This window comes from Loxodonta africana, chromosome 11 (assembly GCF_030014295.1).
Source record: "Loxodonta africana isolate mLoxAfr1 chromosome 11, mLoxAfr1.hap2, whole genome shotgun sequence".
Classification (NCBI taxonomy): domain Eukaryota; kingdom Metazoa; phylum Chordata; class Mammalia; order Proboscidea; family Elephantidae; genus Loxodonta; species Loxodonta africana.
Window position 1 is genome coordinate 50,171,201 of NC_087352.1, and position 16,874 is coordinate 50,188,074.

At 43.5% G+C, this 16,874-nt stretch overlaps 1 pseudogene; it reads left to right on the forward strand.

Annotated features, from left to right (window-relative positions):
- The first annotated feature begins 758 nt into the window (after positions 1-758).
- Positions 759-6,483, forward strand: LOC135232696 (tigger transposable element-derived protein 1-like; annotated as a pseudogene).
- The last annotated feature ends 10,391 nt before the right edge of the window (positions 6,484-16,874 follow it).

The following is a 16,874-nucleotide window of genomic DNA, read 5'->3' on the forward strand; positions in this document are numbered from 1 at the left end:
ACACCCAGAAACTACCCAGAGATGGTCCAGACAGAGCATGGGGGTGTATGGTACGAGGGTCCCTTACCATGGACTGCACGGCCCAGAGCTGCAGATCGGCTGGTGCATAGTGCAGGGGGTTACATGCATCTGAAAGCTTTGCCTTTGTCCATTTCAGTGGGGGTCACCACAAAGCTTGGCTGTTTTGACCCTACTGACCTTACTTGTCAAGAAAATGCCACTTTGCACTTTTAGAAAGAGATGCTTGAAGTTGAGTGTCTCAACATTTAATGTTTTCCCAGTGCCAAAATTAAAGATGGGAGAAGAAATAGAGAGAAGGGCTAATTGGTTTCCCCCAGGAATGAAGTAGGTCAGCAAATATCAAAATTAGATCTTGCTAAGCTAGATTGCTAGGGGCTCTACTGCTCTTGGAATCATAAATGTTGGGGCGGGAAGGTCCCCTCCTTTCAGAGAAAGGCCAAGGGACTTGCCCAAGGCCGCACAGCTTGTTAGTGGCAGCACTTGTTCTAAGACCCTAATCCCTGACTCCCAGGCCTGTGCCCTTTTGACTACACCTCCGTTTTTCTCATTTTGGAAATGAGAAAAATAAGGAGGCTTCTGTGGGACTCTTCCAGAGTCAGAAGTCATTGAATGCGGGCTTAGAGAGGAAAGAGCTCGATGCCCTGGAGAAAGGACTACGCTACTGGGCCCCTGGACCTCTGGTGGTACTGAGATGGACGTAACTCATGTAAATGTGAGAACCTCCTCAAGGAAACCACATGACGTTTGGCCACCTAACTAAAGAGTCCATGCCAGGGCAGATGGAGACGAGAGGTAGGTGGGCCAGATTACGGAGGGGTTTGACCTTGACCTGACAGCTGGGGGGGGTGGGCCAGGGGCATGTTCTAAAGAGTGGGTGTCTGGCTGGATTGATCCCTCCGCCAGCATGAACAGGGGGAGGGAGAAGTTGGTGGAGGGTGGCTGGAGCCCAGGTGGGAGGAGAGACATCCCTGAAGTGAGGGATGTGCTGGATCTTGGCACTGGGGTGGAGAAGTGGGGTGGTGCTGGGGTGGAAGAACCACGAAAATGTGTGGGGGGGGGCAGGGCGGGAGAGCTGCAGTGGTCATGTGGGCGGAGCCGTGCCATCCTACACTGTGAGCCTCTGTGGAGGAAGGGGGGCCTATAGTAAGGGTTATACTGAGGCCCAGGGTCCCTTCCTTGACTAGATGCAGCTGCTGGGACCACACTCTTGCTGGATGGAGTGAAGAGGAGCAAAGCCAAGAGCTCCCACGGGGCTGGGGATTCTGAGAAGTGCCGGAGGCTTTGCAAACGCCAGAGCAATCAATAGAGCATAACCTAAGTGTGGAGAAGGGAGGACCAAGCAGGAAAGAAAGCAGGCTCTGGTGGCACTGTGGCACTGAAAACAAGGGCATGGTTTCCTTCTCTTTCCCCCACTCCCTTCTCACTGGGGCTTTGGGGCAAGGCAGAGCCTCAGTCTCCCCTATGCCCAACATCTGCATTCTCTTTCTCAATCTTTCTCTGCCTCTCTTTCTTACTCCCTCTCTCTCTCCTCTCCTTTTTTCCCTCTCTCTATCTCCCCACCGCTCCCCCCCTCCTTTTGCTGCTGATTACAGCCTGGAGACCTGTGCTTTCTTTTGCCATCTCCAGTTTGTTCCATATCAACATTTTGTTTTATCTCCTCCCCATGCAAGTGGTTGTACTCACTGTCACAGGTGGTAAAGGGACACAGCAAGTCCCTCTTTCCTAGGGACAGTCTTTGCAACACGTTCCTGCAGTCATGCAAAAAGCTATTTCAGATTCTGCGTGGTAGCAATTTGCAGTGTGTGTGTGAGTGTGTGCGCATATGTGCATGCATGCATATATTTGAGTGTATGTGTATCTCCATACACAGGTCTGGGTACTGTTGTTGGCTCATTTCAAGAGAGGCTTGGTTTTCTCCCCCTTCTCCCCAGCTTAGAGTCCCTGAGTGGTGCAAGTGGTTGGCGCTTGGCTTCTAAGTGAAAGATTGGAGGTTTAAGTCCACCCAGAGGTGCCTTCAAAGAAAGGCCTGGAGATCTACTTCCAAAACTTCAGTCATTGAAAACCCTATGGGGCACAGTTCTATTCTGCACACCTGGGGTCACCATGAGTTGCAATCAACTCCTCAGCAACTGGCTTTCTCCCCAGCTCTGCTCTAGACAAGACTTTTCTCTCCTGTGACATCTTCACTGTCCAGTCCACTCCCCTGCCCACCCCAGGGCACCGGCAGCATAAGGCCTGAAGAGGGTCTTAGAAGGTGGAAGGTGAGAGCATTCGTGTTCTGGCATCTCTTCTCACACCTGTGCAGCCAACCATCCTGCTCATCTTGAGCTGCCTGGGCAAAATGAAAATGCACAACCCAAGAATGTCACCAAAACCAGTCCCCTCACCAGGTCCTGAAGGAATGGGACTTAAGGCATGAAGGCAGGTGGCACTAGGAGGCCCCTGAGTGTACCTGGTTAACATCAAAGGGGGAGTTTAGTATTCTTAGTAAAGAAACATTTTACGCATGTTGTCATCTTGACAAGGACAAGCCCTGGTATCTGTCCTGAGACAAGGAATTTTCTGCATCTGTATCCACTCACCTTCAAAATGAGGCACTGCTCATTTAAAGAAGAAATCCTGCCTCTAGACTACAGCATGAAATCCTGTTGGAGCTTCCCGCTTGCTGGCCTGTCTTACAGACTTCAGACTTGCTAGCCCCCACAGTTGTGTGAGCCGACTCCTTAAAATAAACCTTTAATATATAGATCCTATTGGTTCTGTTTCTCTAGAGAATCCTGATTGATCCACCTTCCTCATTGACTCATTCACTTACCCTAAAAAGCTTTATGAACTCCTTCCTCTGTGCCAGGCACTGTGCTGGGCATTAGGAATAGGAAAGGAAACAAGTCAAGGGCTTTACCCTTAAGTGGCATCTTGAGCCCATTTGCCACTTACACATGTGTTTTTGCACTGTATTATTTCTCCATGGGAGAGTCTCCTTGTGGCTACACTAAAGTGTTGCTATGGAACATTTGCCTGAAGTTCTCAAAAACTCCATGAGAGTCGAGAACTTCAGCAAAAAGCAAAAAGAGGGAATACCACTGTCCTACCTCAAGAAGCTTATATTGCGTTGGGAAGGAATTGTTATATACAAGCATCAGTTACAAAGCCAGGCAAGGCTGCATCTAATCAAGCTATAAATTAAGCCCAATAAAGCACCAAGCTTTATGGCAAACCCTGCAGTCTAGAGAGGGGGTCAAGAAGCCTCCAGTCCTCCGGCAGATTTCTAAGCTAATGTTCCTTTTTACAAAAGACTACATCCAGCAATCTCTGAAGCTCAGATGTAAAACTCCCACTCTGGAGTCATGGCTACCGGGAGTAAATTTCAAGGATTGGAGGTCTAGGCAAAGCCCCAGCAGCCTAATAAACACAGGCTGCAGTTTTACAATTTGGTCAATATTCAATTTTTCCAGCTCCTTCTGCTTTCTTCTCGCAGCTGTCTGCATCTCTATTCCAGCATTCACCACACCCTGTCTGGGGGTAATGTTACTTTTATACCTCTCTTCTGCCTGGACAATCTATACAGTCCTTGAGAGCAGGGAGAAACAGAACTTCTCTTACATAGAAGCAAAACTTGCAAACTCTGACCTAGTGTTTCCTTTGCACCAGGCACTGTTCTAGGCACTGTACGTATACAGGCATACCTTGTTTTTATCGCGCTTCATTTTATTGCACTTTGCAGACATTGTGTTTTATACATATTGAAATTTTGTGGCAACCTTGTGTGGAGAAAATCTATCAGTACAGTTTTTCCAACAGCATATGCTCACTTCATGTCTCTACATCACATTTTGGTAATTCTTGCAATATTTTAAACTTTTTCATTATTATTATGTCCATTATGGTGATCAGTGATCTTCGATGTTACTGTTGTAATTGTTTTGGGTTGCCACGAACTGTGCCAATATAAGATGATGAACTTAATAAATGTTGGGTGTATTCTGACTGCTCCACTGACTGCCCGTTCCCTCATCTCTCTCTCTCTCCTTGGGCCTCCCTATTCCCTGAGACACAACAGTATTGAAATTAGGGCAATTAATAACCCTACAGTGACCTCTAAGTGTTCACTTGAAGAGAAGAGTCACATGTCTCTCACTTTAAATCAAAAGCTAGAAATGATTAAGTTTAGTGAGGAAGGCATGTCGAAAGCCGAGATAGGCCAAAAGCTAGGCCTCTTGCACCAGTTAGCCAAGTTATGAATGCAGAGGAAAAGATCTTGAAGGAAATTAAAAGTGCTACTCCACCTTTTTTACTCCACCAGTGAACACACGAATAAGAAGAAAGCGCAACGGCCTTATTGCTGTTACGGAGAAAGTTTTAGTGGTCTGAATAGAAGATCAAACCAGCCACAACATTTCCTTAAACAAAAGCCTAATCCAGAGCAAGGCCCCAACTCTCTTCAATTCTGTGAAGGCCGAGAGAGGTGAGGATGCTGCAGAAGCAAAGTTTGAAGCTAGCAAGGTTGGTTCATGAGGGAAGAAGCCGTCTCCATAACGTAAAAGTGCAAGACGAAGCACCAAGTGCTGATATAGAAGCTGCAGTAAGTTATCCAGAAGATCTAGCTAAGACAATTGATGAAGGTGGCTATCAAGATTGCATTGTGTCCCCCCAAAATATGTATCAATTTGGCTAGGCCATGATTACCAGTATTGTGTGTATTGCCCACCATTTTGTTATCTGATATAATTTTCCTCTGTGTTGTAAATCCTAATCTCTGCCCTTGGTTAATGAGGCAAGATTGGATTATGTTAAATAGGATTAGGGTGGGATGTAACACCCTTACTCAGGTTACATCCCTGACCCAATGTAAAGGGAGTTTCCCTGGCGTATGGCGAGCATTACCTTTTATTTTACAAGAGATAAAAGGAAAGGGAAGCAAGCAGAGAGTTGGGGACCTCATACTACCAAGAAAGCAGTGCCAGGAGCAAAGTGTGTCCTTTGGACCCAGGGTTCCTGCATGGAGAAGCTCCTGGACCATGGGAAGATTGATGACAAGGACTTCCCCCCAGAGCTGACATAGACAGAAAGCCTTCCCCTGGAGCTAATGCCCTGAATTTGAATTTTTTAGCCTACTAGACTATGAGAGAATAAATTTTTCTTTGTTAAAGCCATTCACTTGTGGCATTTTTTTTTTTTTTTTTATAGCAGCACTGGATAACTAAGACAGTGGCTCCACTAAACGACATGTTTTCATTGTAGATGAAACAGCCTTATATTGAAAGAAGATGACGTCTAGAAATTTGATAGCTAGAGAGAAGAAGTCAATGACTGGCTTCAAAGCTTCAAAGGACAGGCTGACTCTGTGTTAGGAGCTAATGTAGCTGGTAACTTTAAATTGTAGCCAATGCTCATTTACCATTCTGAAAATCCTAGGGCCCTTAAGAATTACGCTAAATCTACTCTGCCTGTGCTGTATAAATGGAACAACAAATCCTGGATGACAGCACATCTGTTTACAACATGATTTACTGACTATTTTAAGCCCACTATTGAGACCTACTACTCAGGAAAAAAGGTTCTTTTCAAAATATTAGTACTGCTCACTGACGATGCACCTGGTCACCCAAGAGCTCTGATGGAGATGTACCAGGAGATTAATGTTGTTTTCACGTCTGCTAACACAATATCCATTCTGTAGCCCATGAATCAAGGAGTAATTTTGACTTTCAAGTCTTATTATTTAAGAAATACATTTCATAAAGCTATAGCTGCTATAGATAGTGATTCCTCTGATGGATCTGTGAAAAGTAAATTGAAAACCTTCTGGAAAGGATTCACTATTCTAGATGCCATTAAGAACATTTGTGATTCATGGGAGGAGGTCAAAATATCAACATTAACAGGAGTTTGGAAGAAGTTGATTCCAGCCTGCATGGATGACTTTGCGGGGTATAAGACTTTAGTGGAGGGAGTAATTGCAGAAATGGTGGAAACAGCAAAAGAACTAGAATTAGAAGTACAGCCTGAAGATGTGACTGAATTGTTGTAATCTCACGATAAAACTTTTACAGATGAGGAGTTGCTCCTTATGGATGAGCAAAGAAATTGGTTTCTTGAGATGGAATCTACTCCTGGTAAAGATGCTATGAACATTGTTGAAATGACAACAAAGGATTTAGAATATTACATAAGCTTAGTTGATAAAGCAGCAGCAGGGTTTGAGAGGACTGACTCCAATTTTGAAAGAAATTCTACTCTGGGTAAAATGCTATCAAACAGTATTGCATGCTACAGAGAAATATTTCATGAAAGGGTCAATCAATGAGGCAAACTTCATTGTTGTCTTAGCTTAAGAAATTGCCACAGCCACCCTAACCTTCAGCAGCCACCACCCTTATCAGTAAACAGCCATCAACTTCAAGGTGAGACCCTCCAACAACAAAAAGATTATGATTCACTGAAGGCTCAGATGATAGTTAGCATTTTTCAGCCATGAAGTATTTTTAAATTAAGGCTGTGCATTTTTTCTAGACTTAATGTCATTGTACACTTAATAAACTACAATATAGTGTAAACACAACTTTTATATGCACTGGAAAATAAAAAAAAATTTGTGTGACCTGCTTTATTGCAGTATTTGCTTTATTGCAGTGGTCTGAAACCAAACCAGCAATATCTCTGAGGTATGACTGCATTAATGTATATTAATCTAATTCTCATCACAGTCTTATAAGATTATCATATTAGTTCTTGCTTTTAACCATGGTGCTATTGTAACTATTTGTAGATGCTCAATACAAGTGTGTGGGATTAAATTAAACAGAGGAGATCTTTATGGCAGATAATAATAGCAAAGCTTTATGATCCTCCAAAGACCCCCAACCTCTCACTGTTCAGTAGATTCTAACAGTCAGAGAGAGAGAATTCAGGAGGAAGAACTTGGAAGTAAGGTTCCTAGAAGAAAACAGAGACTTCCCTTTTACTTAAACACTTCTCTTAGACCTTCTTGGTGCCCATCTTGGAAAGCCATAGCATTTGGAGTCCATCAAGTCTCATATTCTTACACTAACTGCAAAACTCTGACCTTGAGCAGGTTACCTGACCTGAGGTCTAATTGAAAGATTGAAGCATCTGTTTTCTAAAATATTGTGAGACTGTTTTAAGTCATGGTCACCAATTCTTTGACATTCCTTCTATGAAGAGGTGGAGCTTATGCCCCTTCCCTTTGAGTCTGGGGTGGAGGGAGAGGCTTCTGACTGCTTTGACCAGCATGTTGTTGTTACGTGTCATCTAGTAGGTTCCAACTCATAGCAACCCTATGTAAAACAGAAGAAAACACTGCCCGGTCCTGCGCCATTCTCACTATTGTTGTTATGCTTGAGCCCAGTGTTGCAGTCACTGTGTCAATCCATCTTGTTGAGGGTCTTCCTCTCTCTTGCTGCCCCTCTACTTTACCAAGCATGGTGTCTTTCTCCAGGGTTTGGTTTCTCCTAATAACCTGTCTAAAGTGTGTGAGACGAAGTCTCGTCATCCTTGCTTCTAAGGAGCATTCTGGCTGTACTTCTTCTGAGTTTGTTCTTCTGGCAGTCCACGGATTATTCAGTATTCTTTTCCAACACCATAATTCAAAGGCATCAATTCTTCTTTGGTCTTCCTTATTCATTGTCCAGTTTTCAAATGCATATGAGGTGATTAAAAAATACTGTGGCTTGGATCAGGCATACCTTAGTCCTTAAAGTGACATCTTTGCTTTTTAACACTTCAAAGAGGACTTTTGCAGCAGATTTACCCAATGCAATATGTCATTTGATTTCTTGGCTGCTGCTTCCATGGGCATTGATAATGAATCCAAGTAAAATGAAATCCTTGACAACTTCAATCTTTTCTCTGCTTATCAGGATGCTGCTTATTGGTCTAGTTGTGAGGATTTTTGTTTTCTTTATGTTGAGGTGGAATCCATATTGAAGACTCTAGTCTTTGATCTTCGTCAGTAAGTGCCTTAAGTCCTCTTCACTTTCAGCATACGAGTTTGTGTCATCTGCATAATGCAGGTTGTTAAGGAGTCTTCCTCCAATCCTGATGCCTTGTTCTTCTTCATATAGTCCAGATTTTCAGATTATTTGCTCAGCATACAGATTGAATAAGAATGGTGAAAGGATACAACTCTGACGCACACCTTTCCTGACTTTAAACCACCTAGTATATGTTCTGTTCCAACGATTGCCTCTTATTATGGTAGAAGTAATGCCATGTGACTTCAAGGCTAAATCATAAAAAGTCATGTATCTTCTACCTTGGTCACTAGGAACACTTGCCCTTGGAGGCCTGGCCCTCCATGCAAGAAGTTTGAACACCCTGAGACCACTATGCTGGAAAGGTCACATGCTAGCCCTCTGGTCGACAGTCCCAACTAAGCCATCCTTCAGCCAGGCCATAAAAAATGATTTTATGTTATGCTGTAAGTTTTGGGGGTTCATGGTAGTGATGCAGTAATAGAAGTTCTGTGGGTTCCTACCAGACTAGTTGTTCTGTTCTGTATGCTGTGGGGGAGGGATAAACTACTTGGGAAACTTCTTTTCCTTCAAATTGGGAAAGTCATCTAATCTTCCAGAAATTTCCCATGTGGAATTGTATCTTTGCCCCATGCACACTCACATAACTATACAATAACACACATATACCATGGGCAGATAAACTTCTAGTAGTTGAAATCTGGAGGACTTTTTATTGGTTTCTTCATTGTGACATTTCAGAGCCACCTACAGAAATATTTCTTAAACTCTAATATGCACACCACCAGATCTTACTAAAATGTGGATTCTAAGTCAGTAAGTCTGGGTATGGGGCCTGATGAGGTTTTGCGTCCCTAGTCAGCTCCCAGTTGATGCCCATGCTGCTAGTTCACAACCACACTTTGAGATGTGAGACTTATAGACCCACAGGACACAGTGCATCAGGGCCTAAGATCCCTGCAGGTCCTTTGGGGTCTGTGCGTATCCTTTCTGGAATGAGATGGCTCCAGCTTTAAGGAAAACTTTCCTTTCCCCCACCCCTTCCAACAAAATAGGATGAAGGAGACCTTGGATGTTGGATCCTCTTTCTACATGACCCTACAGTTTCCTTCCATGAGACTCTCCAAGGCTTCTCTTCCAGATGGTCTCCTTGACCTAGCTTTTCCACCTTAGGGAGTGCCAACACAGCCTTGTATAGAGGGAAAGCATTTCTCTTGAGGTGGTTCACACCTACCCAGCCCCACACCATCATCATCCCCCAGGGCAGCAAAGTGTGAATGACCCCAGACTCATGTCATTGTCTTCTGAGAAGTTCAACTTCTGGAGATTTCTCTGCTTCCAGGAGAGAAATCTTCAGTGAGAAGTAGGGAGTTAAAGGAGAGAAGGGGTCTTTGCTTTTTAAAATCCAAGTAAAGAAGACATTGGCAATAGAAAAAGAGTCCAAGTGAAGGCTGAAGTGACACGGACTCCAAACTCTCCCCAAAATGAATTTCTTTAATTTTCTGACTCAAGGAAGCCATTTTACATTTTTATCGGAGTTTAGAGCTGTTATTATGTACCACCACTTCTCTGTCAGTTTGTACTACTGTGATAGTTTGTGTGCTGCTGTGATGCTGGAAGCTATGTCACCCGTATTTCAAATACCAGCAGGGTTACCCATAGTGGGCAGGTTTCAGCAGAGCTTCCAAACCAAGATAGACTAGGAAGAAAGGCTGTTGATGTACTTCCGAAAATTCTCTAATGAAAGCCTTATGGATCACAACAAGGTATTGTCACATACAATGCTAAAAGATGAACCTCCTCGTTTGGAGACACTCAAAATAGGCAATGGCTGCAAGAGTGGATTCAAGTATACCAACAATTGTGAAGATGGTGCAGGCTGGGGACCATTTTGTACATGGGGTCACCATAAGTGGGAGTCAACTTGACAGCAACTAACAACAAAAACAACATAATTATGCAAATGTGAGGTGTCCACGTTTAGCCTCTGTTACTGGAGGGCGCCCCAACTATACTCATAGAATCAAGGGACTAATCTCAACAATCCTGAAATTATATTGGTTCAATAAGAAGGGTGTGGCTAAGGAAGTTTGGAGAAACCATTTAGAGGAGGGATTTTCAGAGAGATCTTGTTGAATTTACCCTGCAATCTTCCTGATTTTCTCCCTAAGAAAATGAAAAATGCCCCGGGAAGTAGGATGTGGCCCTGCATTTCTTATAGTCTCTACTTCAGTGGTTCTCCTACTCGGTCAAGAAGCAGAGTGCCTGCTGCAATTACAAACTTATGGTAAACACAAATACTTTTTGAACTAATTCAGGTACCCTACCTATCCAATCTCAAATAACCACCCTATCATAATCACATTGCCCTATTTTAACTCTCTGCATAGAGCTTAACTAGAAGATATTTTTCTCTTTTATGCGTTTCTCGTTTGTGTCTCCAACACCCAGGCTTTAATTTTTTTTTATGTAACTCAGTGTTCCCTTCTTTATCTTTGCTGCAACATGATCCTCACCCCTTCATCCCTAGCCCTTCTCCCCATGGTGGAGCTTTACTACTTTGGTATTATGGATTGAATTGTGTACCTTAAAAATATGTGCATGTAAAGCGGCCACGTAAAATGCATCAATTGGTCTCAACCCACGTGAAGAAAAGGAGAATGAAGAACACCAAAGGTACAAGGTAATTATGAGCCCAAGAGACAGAAAGGGCCACATAAACCAGAGACTACATCAGCCTGAGACCAGAAGAACTAGATGGTGCTTGGCTACAACTGATGACTGCCCTGACAGGGAACACAAGAGAGAACCCCTGAGGGAGCAGGAGAGCAGTGGGATGCAGACCTCAAATTCTCATTAAAAAAAAAAAAGAAAAAAACAGACTTAGTGGGCTGACGGAGACAAGAGGGACCTCAGAGGTCAAGGTCCCACACATTCTGTTGGCCCAAGACTGGAACCATCGCCAAAGCCAACTCTTCTGACAGAGATTAGACTGGACTATAAGACAGAAAATAATACTGTTGAGCTTCTTGGCTCAAGTAGGCACATGAGACTATGTGGGCAGCTCCTGTCTGGAGGCGAGATAAGAAGGCAGAGGGGGACAGAAGCTGGCTGAATGGACATGAGAATACAGAGTGAAGAGAAGGCGTGTGCTGCCTCATTAGGGGGAGAGCAGCTAGGAGTACATAGCAAGGTGTATGTAAATTTTTGTATGAGAGACTGACTTGATTTGTAAACTTGCCCTTAAAGCACAATTTAAAAAAAAAAAAGTGCTTGTAACCTATCCCTGTGGATGTAATTCTGTTTGGAAATAAGGTTTTCTTTGTTATGTTAATAAGGCCATATCTCGAGGTAGGATGTGTCCCAAACCTAATCACTACTGAGTTATATAAACAGCAGCATAGACATGGAGATTCAAGTACATACTGGACACAACTGTGCTCATGTGGAACCTGTATGTAGACCAAGAGGCAGTCATTCGAACAGAACAAGATGATACTGAGTGGTTTAAAATCAGGAAAAGTATGCGTCAGGGTTCTATCCTTTCACCATACTTATTCAATCTGTATGCTGAGCAAATAATACCAGACGCTGGACTATATAAAGAAAGAATGCAGCATGAGGATTGGAGGAAGACTCATTAACAACCTGTGTTATGCAGATGACAAAAACTTGTTTGCTGAAAGGGAAGAGGACTTGAATCACTTACTGATGAAGAACAAAGACCACAGACAATATGGATTCCACCTCAACATAAAGAAAACAAAAATCCTCACAACTGGACAAATAAGTAACATCATGATAAACAGAGAAAATATTGAAGTTGTCAAGGATTTCATTTTAATTGGATCCACAATCAACACCCATGGAAGCAGCAGTAAGAAATCAAATGATGTATTCCATTGGGCAAATCTGCTGCAAAAGACCTCTTTAAAGTGTTAAAAACAAAAAACAAAGATAACAACTTGAGGACTAAGGTGTACCTGACCCAAGCCATGGTATTTTTAATGGCCTCATAAGCATGCAAAAGCTGGGCAATGAATTAAGGTAGACCAAAGAATTAAAACCTTTGAATTATGATGTTGGCAGAGAATATTGAATATACCATGGACTGCCAGAGAAAAGAACAAACCGGTCTTAGAAGAAATACAGCCAGTATGCTTCTTAGAAGCAAGGATGATGAGACTTCGTCTCCCATACTTTGGACATGTTATGTAGTTTAGGCATGCTATCAGGAGGGACCAGTCCCTGGAGAAGGACATTATGCTTTGTAAAGTAGAGGGTCAGCAAAAGAGAGAAAGACACTCAACAAGATGGATTGATACAGTGACTACAACAATGGGCTCAAACATAGCAACCACTGTGAAGACAGTGTAGGACTGGGCAGGGTTTTATTTCTGTTGCACGTAGGGTCTATGGCTGGAAATGACTTAATGGCCCTAACAACAGCAACAACAACCCTGGGGAGACAGATGCCACGTGAGGATGGCTAAGAACCAAGGAATGCCCACGGCTAGTGACAAGGCAGGAATCAACACAGTTGAGACCCTGATTTGGACTTTTAACCTCCAAAACTGTGAGAAAATAAATTTCTGTTCTTTAATCCCACTTGCTTGTAGTCTTTCTGTTATAGCAGCACTAGGAAACCAAGACCATTGACATGCGGATTTTCTCTGCTTCCCTGTGTGGATCAGGCAGACAAGCAGTCCACCACTCTTAACGTTTCATGCGTGCACAGTACAGAGGCTAACAGAGATTGCTAATGCTTCTGAGCCCCAATCCTAAATATCAAGGAAAAAAAGAAGTCAATTGTCCTGGGTTCTGCCAGCCACAGCTATGGTGCCACCCCTGTGGGTGGGAAGCAGGTGTTCTCAGGGAGGGAGAGGCTGGCCAGACCTTCCTAAGAATCAGAGGCTTAGATGGAAGAGACCCTGCTCCCACAACTCTATATTACAACCACTTCCCTCCCCATCTTCCATTTTCTGTTTGTTTTTCCTGTTTATTGTGTTCACTTTCTCCTTCCTGTCCTCCTTCTCAGAACACAGAGCAGGTTACCTGGAAACAGTTGATCTCCTGCGAGTCAGCCATCACAGATTGGACACATTCTGTATTTGAGGGCAGAGCCTCGGTGTTCACTGTTTCATTTGTAAAATGCCAGTGGACCCGGGCTGGCTGTGGCTGTGAGCCCCACATTCCCCTTCCTCTCCTGTTTTGTCTCTGCGTGTCCTGCCTTAGCCAGTGCAGCTCCTATGAATGCCCTGTAATGAAAGCAATCACTGAGAAGTTCTCCCGTGTAGTTAAGACAGGTTAATGATTGTCCTGCCACAATGAGAGGGCATTCTGTGATGGACGTGGAATGGAAGAAAATGTAAAGCAATTGATTTTCTTCCATTTTCTAGCCCATTCATTCATTCCATATCTCAATCTTCCAGTTGAGCACTCAATTCACCGATGTTCTATGTTTTCATTTTCTTGCTCCCTTGCTCATACTGTATAATGAAAGAATGAAAAATTGGGAGAGAAAAGTAGTGTAATGAACCACTGGCATGTAAAGCAGGAGAGAAGAGTAGGAATAGGACACGTGGATAGGCACATGTGGGGAACTAGAGCACCAGAAGAGGTCTGAGAAAATCAGAAACCCAGGGATGGAACGCATGAGGCGAGAAGAATGTGGAAGTCAGATTTACAAGTAAAATCAGAAATAACTCAGCAAATTTAGGAATGATTTTTTTAAAGGTCCAGTGTCTATTGCTAGTGTACGCTGGTGACAAACAACACAAAACCTCAATGACATATGACAATAAGCACTTGCTCACACCCAAACATCTGGAGTTAAGGTCAACTACATGGCTCTGCTGAATCTCTGTGCTTGCTCCTATGTTGGAGCAGCTGATTGTTGGCTTATATTGACTGGGCTCATCCATGCACAGCAGGTCAATTGGCTTGTTCATGCATCTGCTGATATCCCATTGGCCAAAGCAAGCCACATCCTGAGCCCAGTGTTACAGGGTGGGGCAGATCACCCTGCCTGCCGTTGGAGGGTGCCCAAATTTACAGGCAAAGGGTATGGCTACAGAGAAGGGTGAAGAATTGGGGCCATTGTAGCAATCAAGCACAAGTACCATAGTTAGAGAATGTTCAAGGGGAACTGCTTCATCAGCAGTGATCACTGCTCTGAGTCTCCAATCTCCTGACTCGGGGCTGGGCCTGAGGACATTATATATAGCACTGATGGGCTCATTGTGTGGCGTCAGCAAGCAATATGCCAGCAGTGTGCCAACAGTGGGAGTAATAACATCTGCGTAAAAAAAACCAAAAAGACTACCAAACCTTATGCTGTGGAGTCAATTCCAACTCAGCAACCCTGTAGGACAGAGTAGAGCTACCCCGTAGGGTTTCCAAGGAGTGGCTGGTGGATACGAACTGCTGACCTCTTGGTTAGCAGCCAGGCTCTTAACAGCTGCACCACCAGGGCTCCAACATCTGTGTAGAGATTGTGAATTGCCCTCGCTTTATCTTCGAGCTTGTGATCTCAGTGCCCCGAAGACTTTCCCTTCTACACTGGGGTCTGCTGGCGGATGGTGTGGCCTTAGTTGCGGTGAATTGCATGGTCCTAAGAACATTAATGACTATCATTAAAACAAATATATCTTTCCTACTTTCTTCTCCCAATAAATAAACAACATTAAACATATTTATAAAACATGGTTTTAAAAAAAGCTCTGTGGTTCCTTTCTGACATAACCTTACCCCTGATCTTATCACCAAGGCTGATACAAATTCTTTTTAATTTTCTGTGAATCCTTTCTAGGCTATAATCCTCTCAGGTCAGCGTACAACTGGAAGACTCAGGTTAGCCTTAAGATCTTTGTACATGTCTTTCCTTCACCTGTTACAATCCTTTTCCTCTTCACTCACATATTTAGGTTTTTGAACTAATTAGAAATAGCTTATGTTTATACACTGGAATATTATTCTGCAATAAAAAGAAAATTAAGTTCTGATAAATGCCACAACGTGAATGAACTTTGAAAACATGGTAAGTGAAAAAAAGCCAGTCACAAAGGCTCACATATTGTGTGATTCCACTTATAAAAATGTCCAGAATAGGCAAATCCATGTTGCTGTTGTCAGGTGCTGTTCAGACTTATAGAGACCCTGTGTCCAACAGAATAAACATTGCCCAGTCCTGTGCCATCCTCACACTCATTGCTATTGGCAAATCCATAGAAACAAAAAACAGATTGGTGGTTATCTAGAGCTGATAACACTTCAGGGGTGCTGGCTTTCTTTTTGTAGTGAAAATATTCTGACATCGATTGTGGTCATGTACACACATGTCTATGAATACACTGAAAGTCATTGAATTACACACTTTTAATGGGTGAATTGTACGGTATATGAATTAGATCTTAATAAAACATGGCCTTAGTTTGTTTTTCTAACATTCCAAGTCATCCCTGCCCCTTCTGCATACCCTCTTGGGCTATGTAGCTGAAGCAAAATGGGAGAAAATGAGCCACATAGAACATTTTACAATTGTTGTTTTTGTTAGGTGCCATGGAGTCCATTTTGATTCATAGTGACCCCATGACAGAGGAGAACTACTCCCATAGGGTTTCCTAGGCTGGCACAGTGGTTAAGCGCTTGGTTGCTAACTGAAAGTTCAGTGGTTTGAACCTGCCAGCTGCTCTGTGGAAGAAAGATGTGGCAGTCTGCTTCCATAAAGATTACAGCCTTGGAAACCCTATAGGAGCAGTTCTACTCTTTCCAATAAAGTCGCTATGAGCCAGAGTCCACTCGACAGCAATGGGTTTAATCTTTAAGAAAGAAGATTGCCGGGTCTTTCTCCTGCAGAATGCCTGGGAGGGTTCCAACCACCAATCTTTTGGTTAGCAGCTGAGTGCTTAACCATTGTGCCACCAGGGCTCCTTATTTATACAATAAACCCCCCAAAAGAAAGCAAAATTCCTCATGAGTGTTTTCTTGAGCCAGTGAGGGGCAATGCTCCATTTTGAACCTTCAAACCATTTGTGGAGTGCAGACACATGTATTCCTCCACCAATTTCCAGTAGTCTGATGTCATTGGTTCTGTTTCCTTCTGGCGGCATTTTGAAATGCTAAATGGTTCAAGGCCATCAGAAGCCTTGTGAGAACACAGCTGCTACAGGGGGTTTTGTATCACTAACAACTAAGAAAAGGCACTTGCCAAGGTTCATTGGCCTTGATGGCATTGCACAGGCGTCTTTATTCATCCGCTCGATTCTCGCTTCATTCATTACAAGGGTGACTTGAAAGGGACTTCACATCCCCCAAGCCTTCTGTGGTCCCAGTCTTTTCTTTTTGTAACAAAGAGAGAAGGAGGCAAAGACCGAACACCAAGTCCAGCACTTATAAGGCATTCACTGCTGGCCCTGAGCCCTGGGCCCTGAGCCGTAGGCCTTGGACGCTGGCTCTGTAGCCATACAATTTGAATCTGGGAGGCAGCTAAACAGGAAGGTCCTGGAGAACTCAGGTCAGTTACTGCAGGGAGCAACATCCAGACAGCTGTGCTGGAGACAAAATAAGGAAGAGCCTCACATCTCCAGAATGTCCATTCATTCATTCCTTCATTCATTCATTCCTTCCTTCCTTCCTTCCTTCAACAAATATTTTTATTCACCCATTATATGCCAGAAATTGGAGCCCTGGTGGTGAAGCGGTTAAGCCCTCGGCTGCTGACCAAAAGGTCGGTGGTTCAAATTCACCAGCTTTTACTGGACAGCAGCGGGTTTGGGGATATGTGCCAAGTCCTTTTCCTAACAAAACAGACAATATACCCTGCCGTCTTGGAATTTACCGCCTAGTGGGGGAAGACAG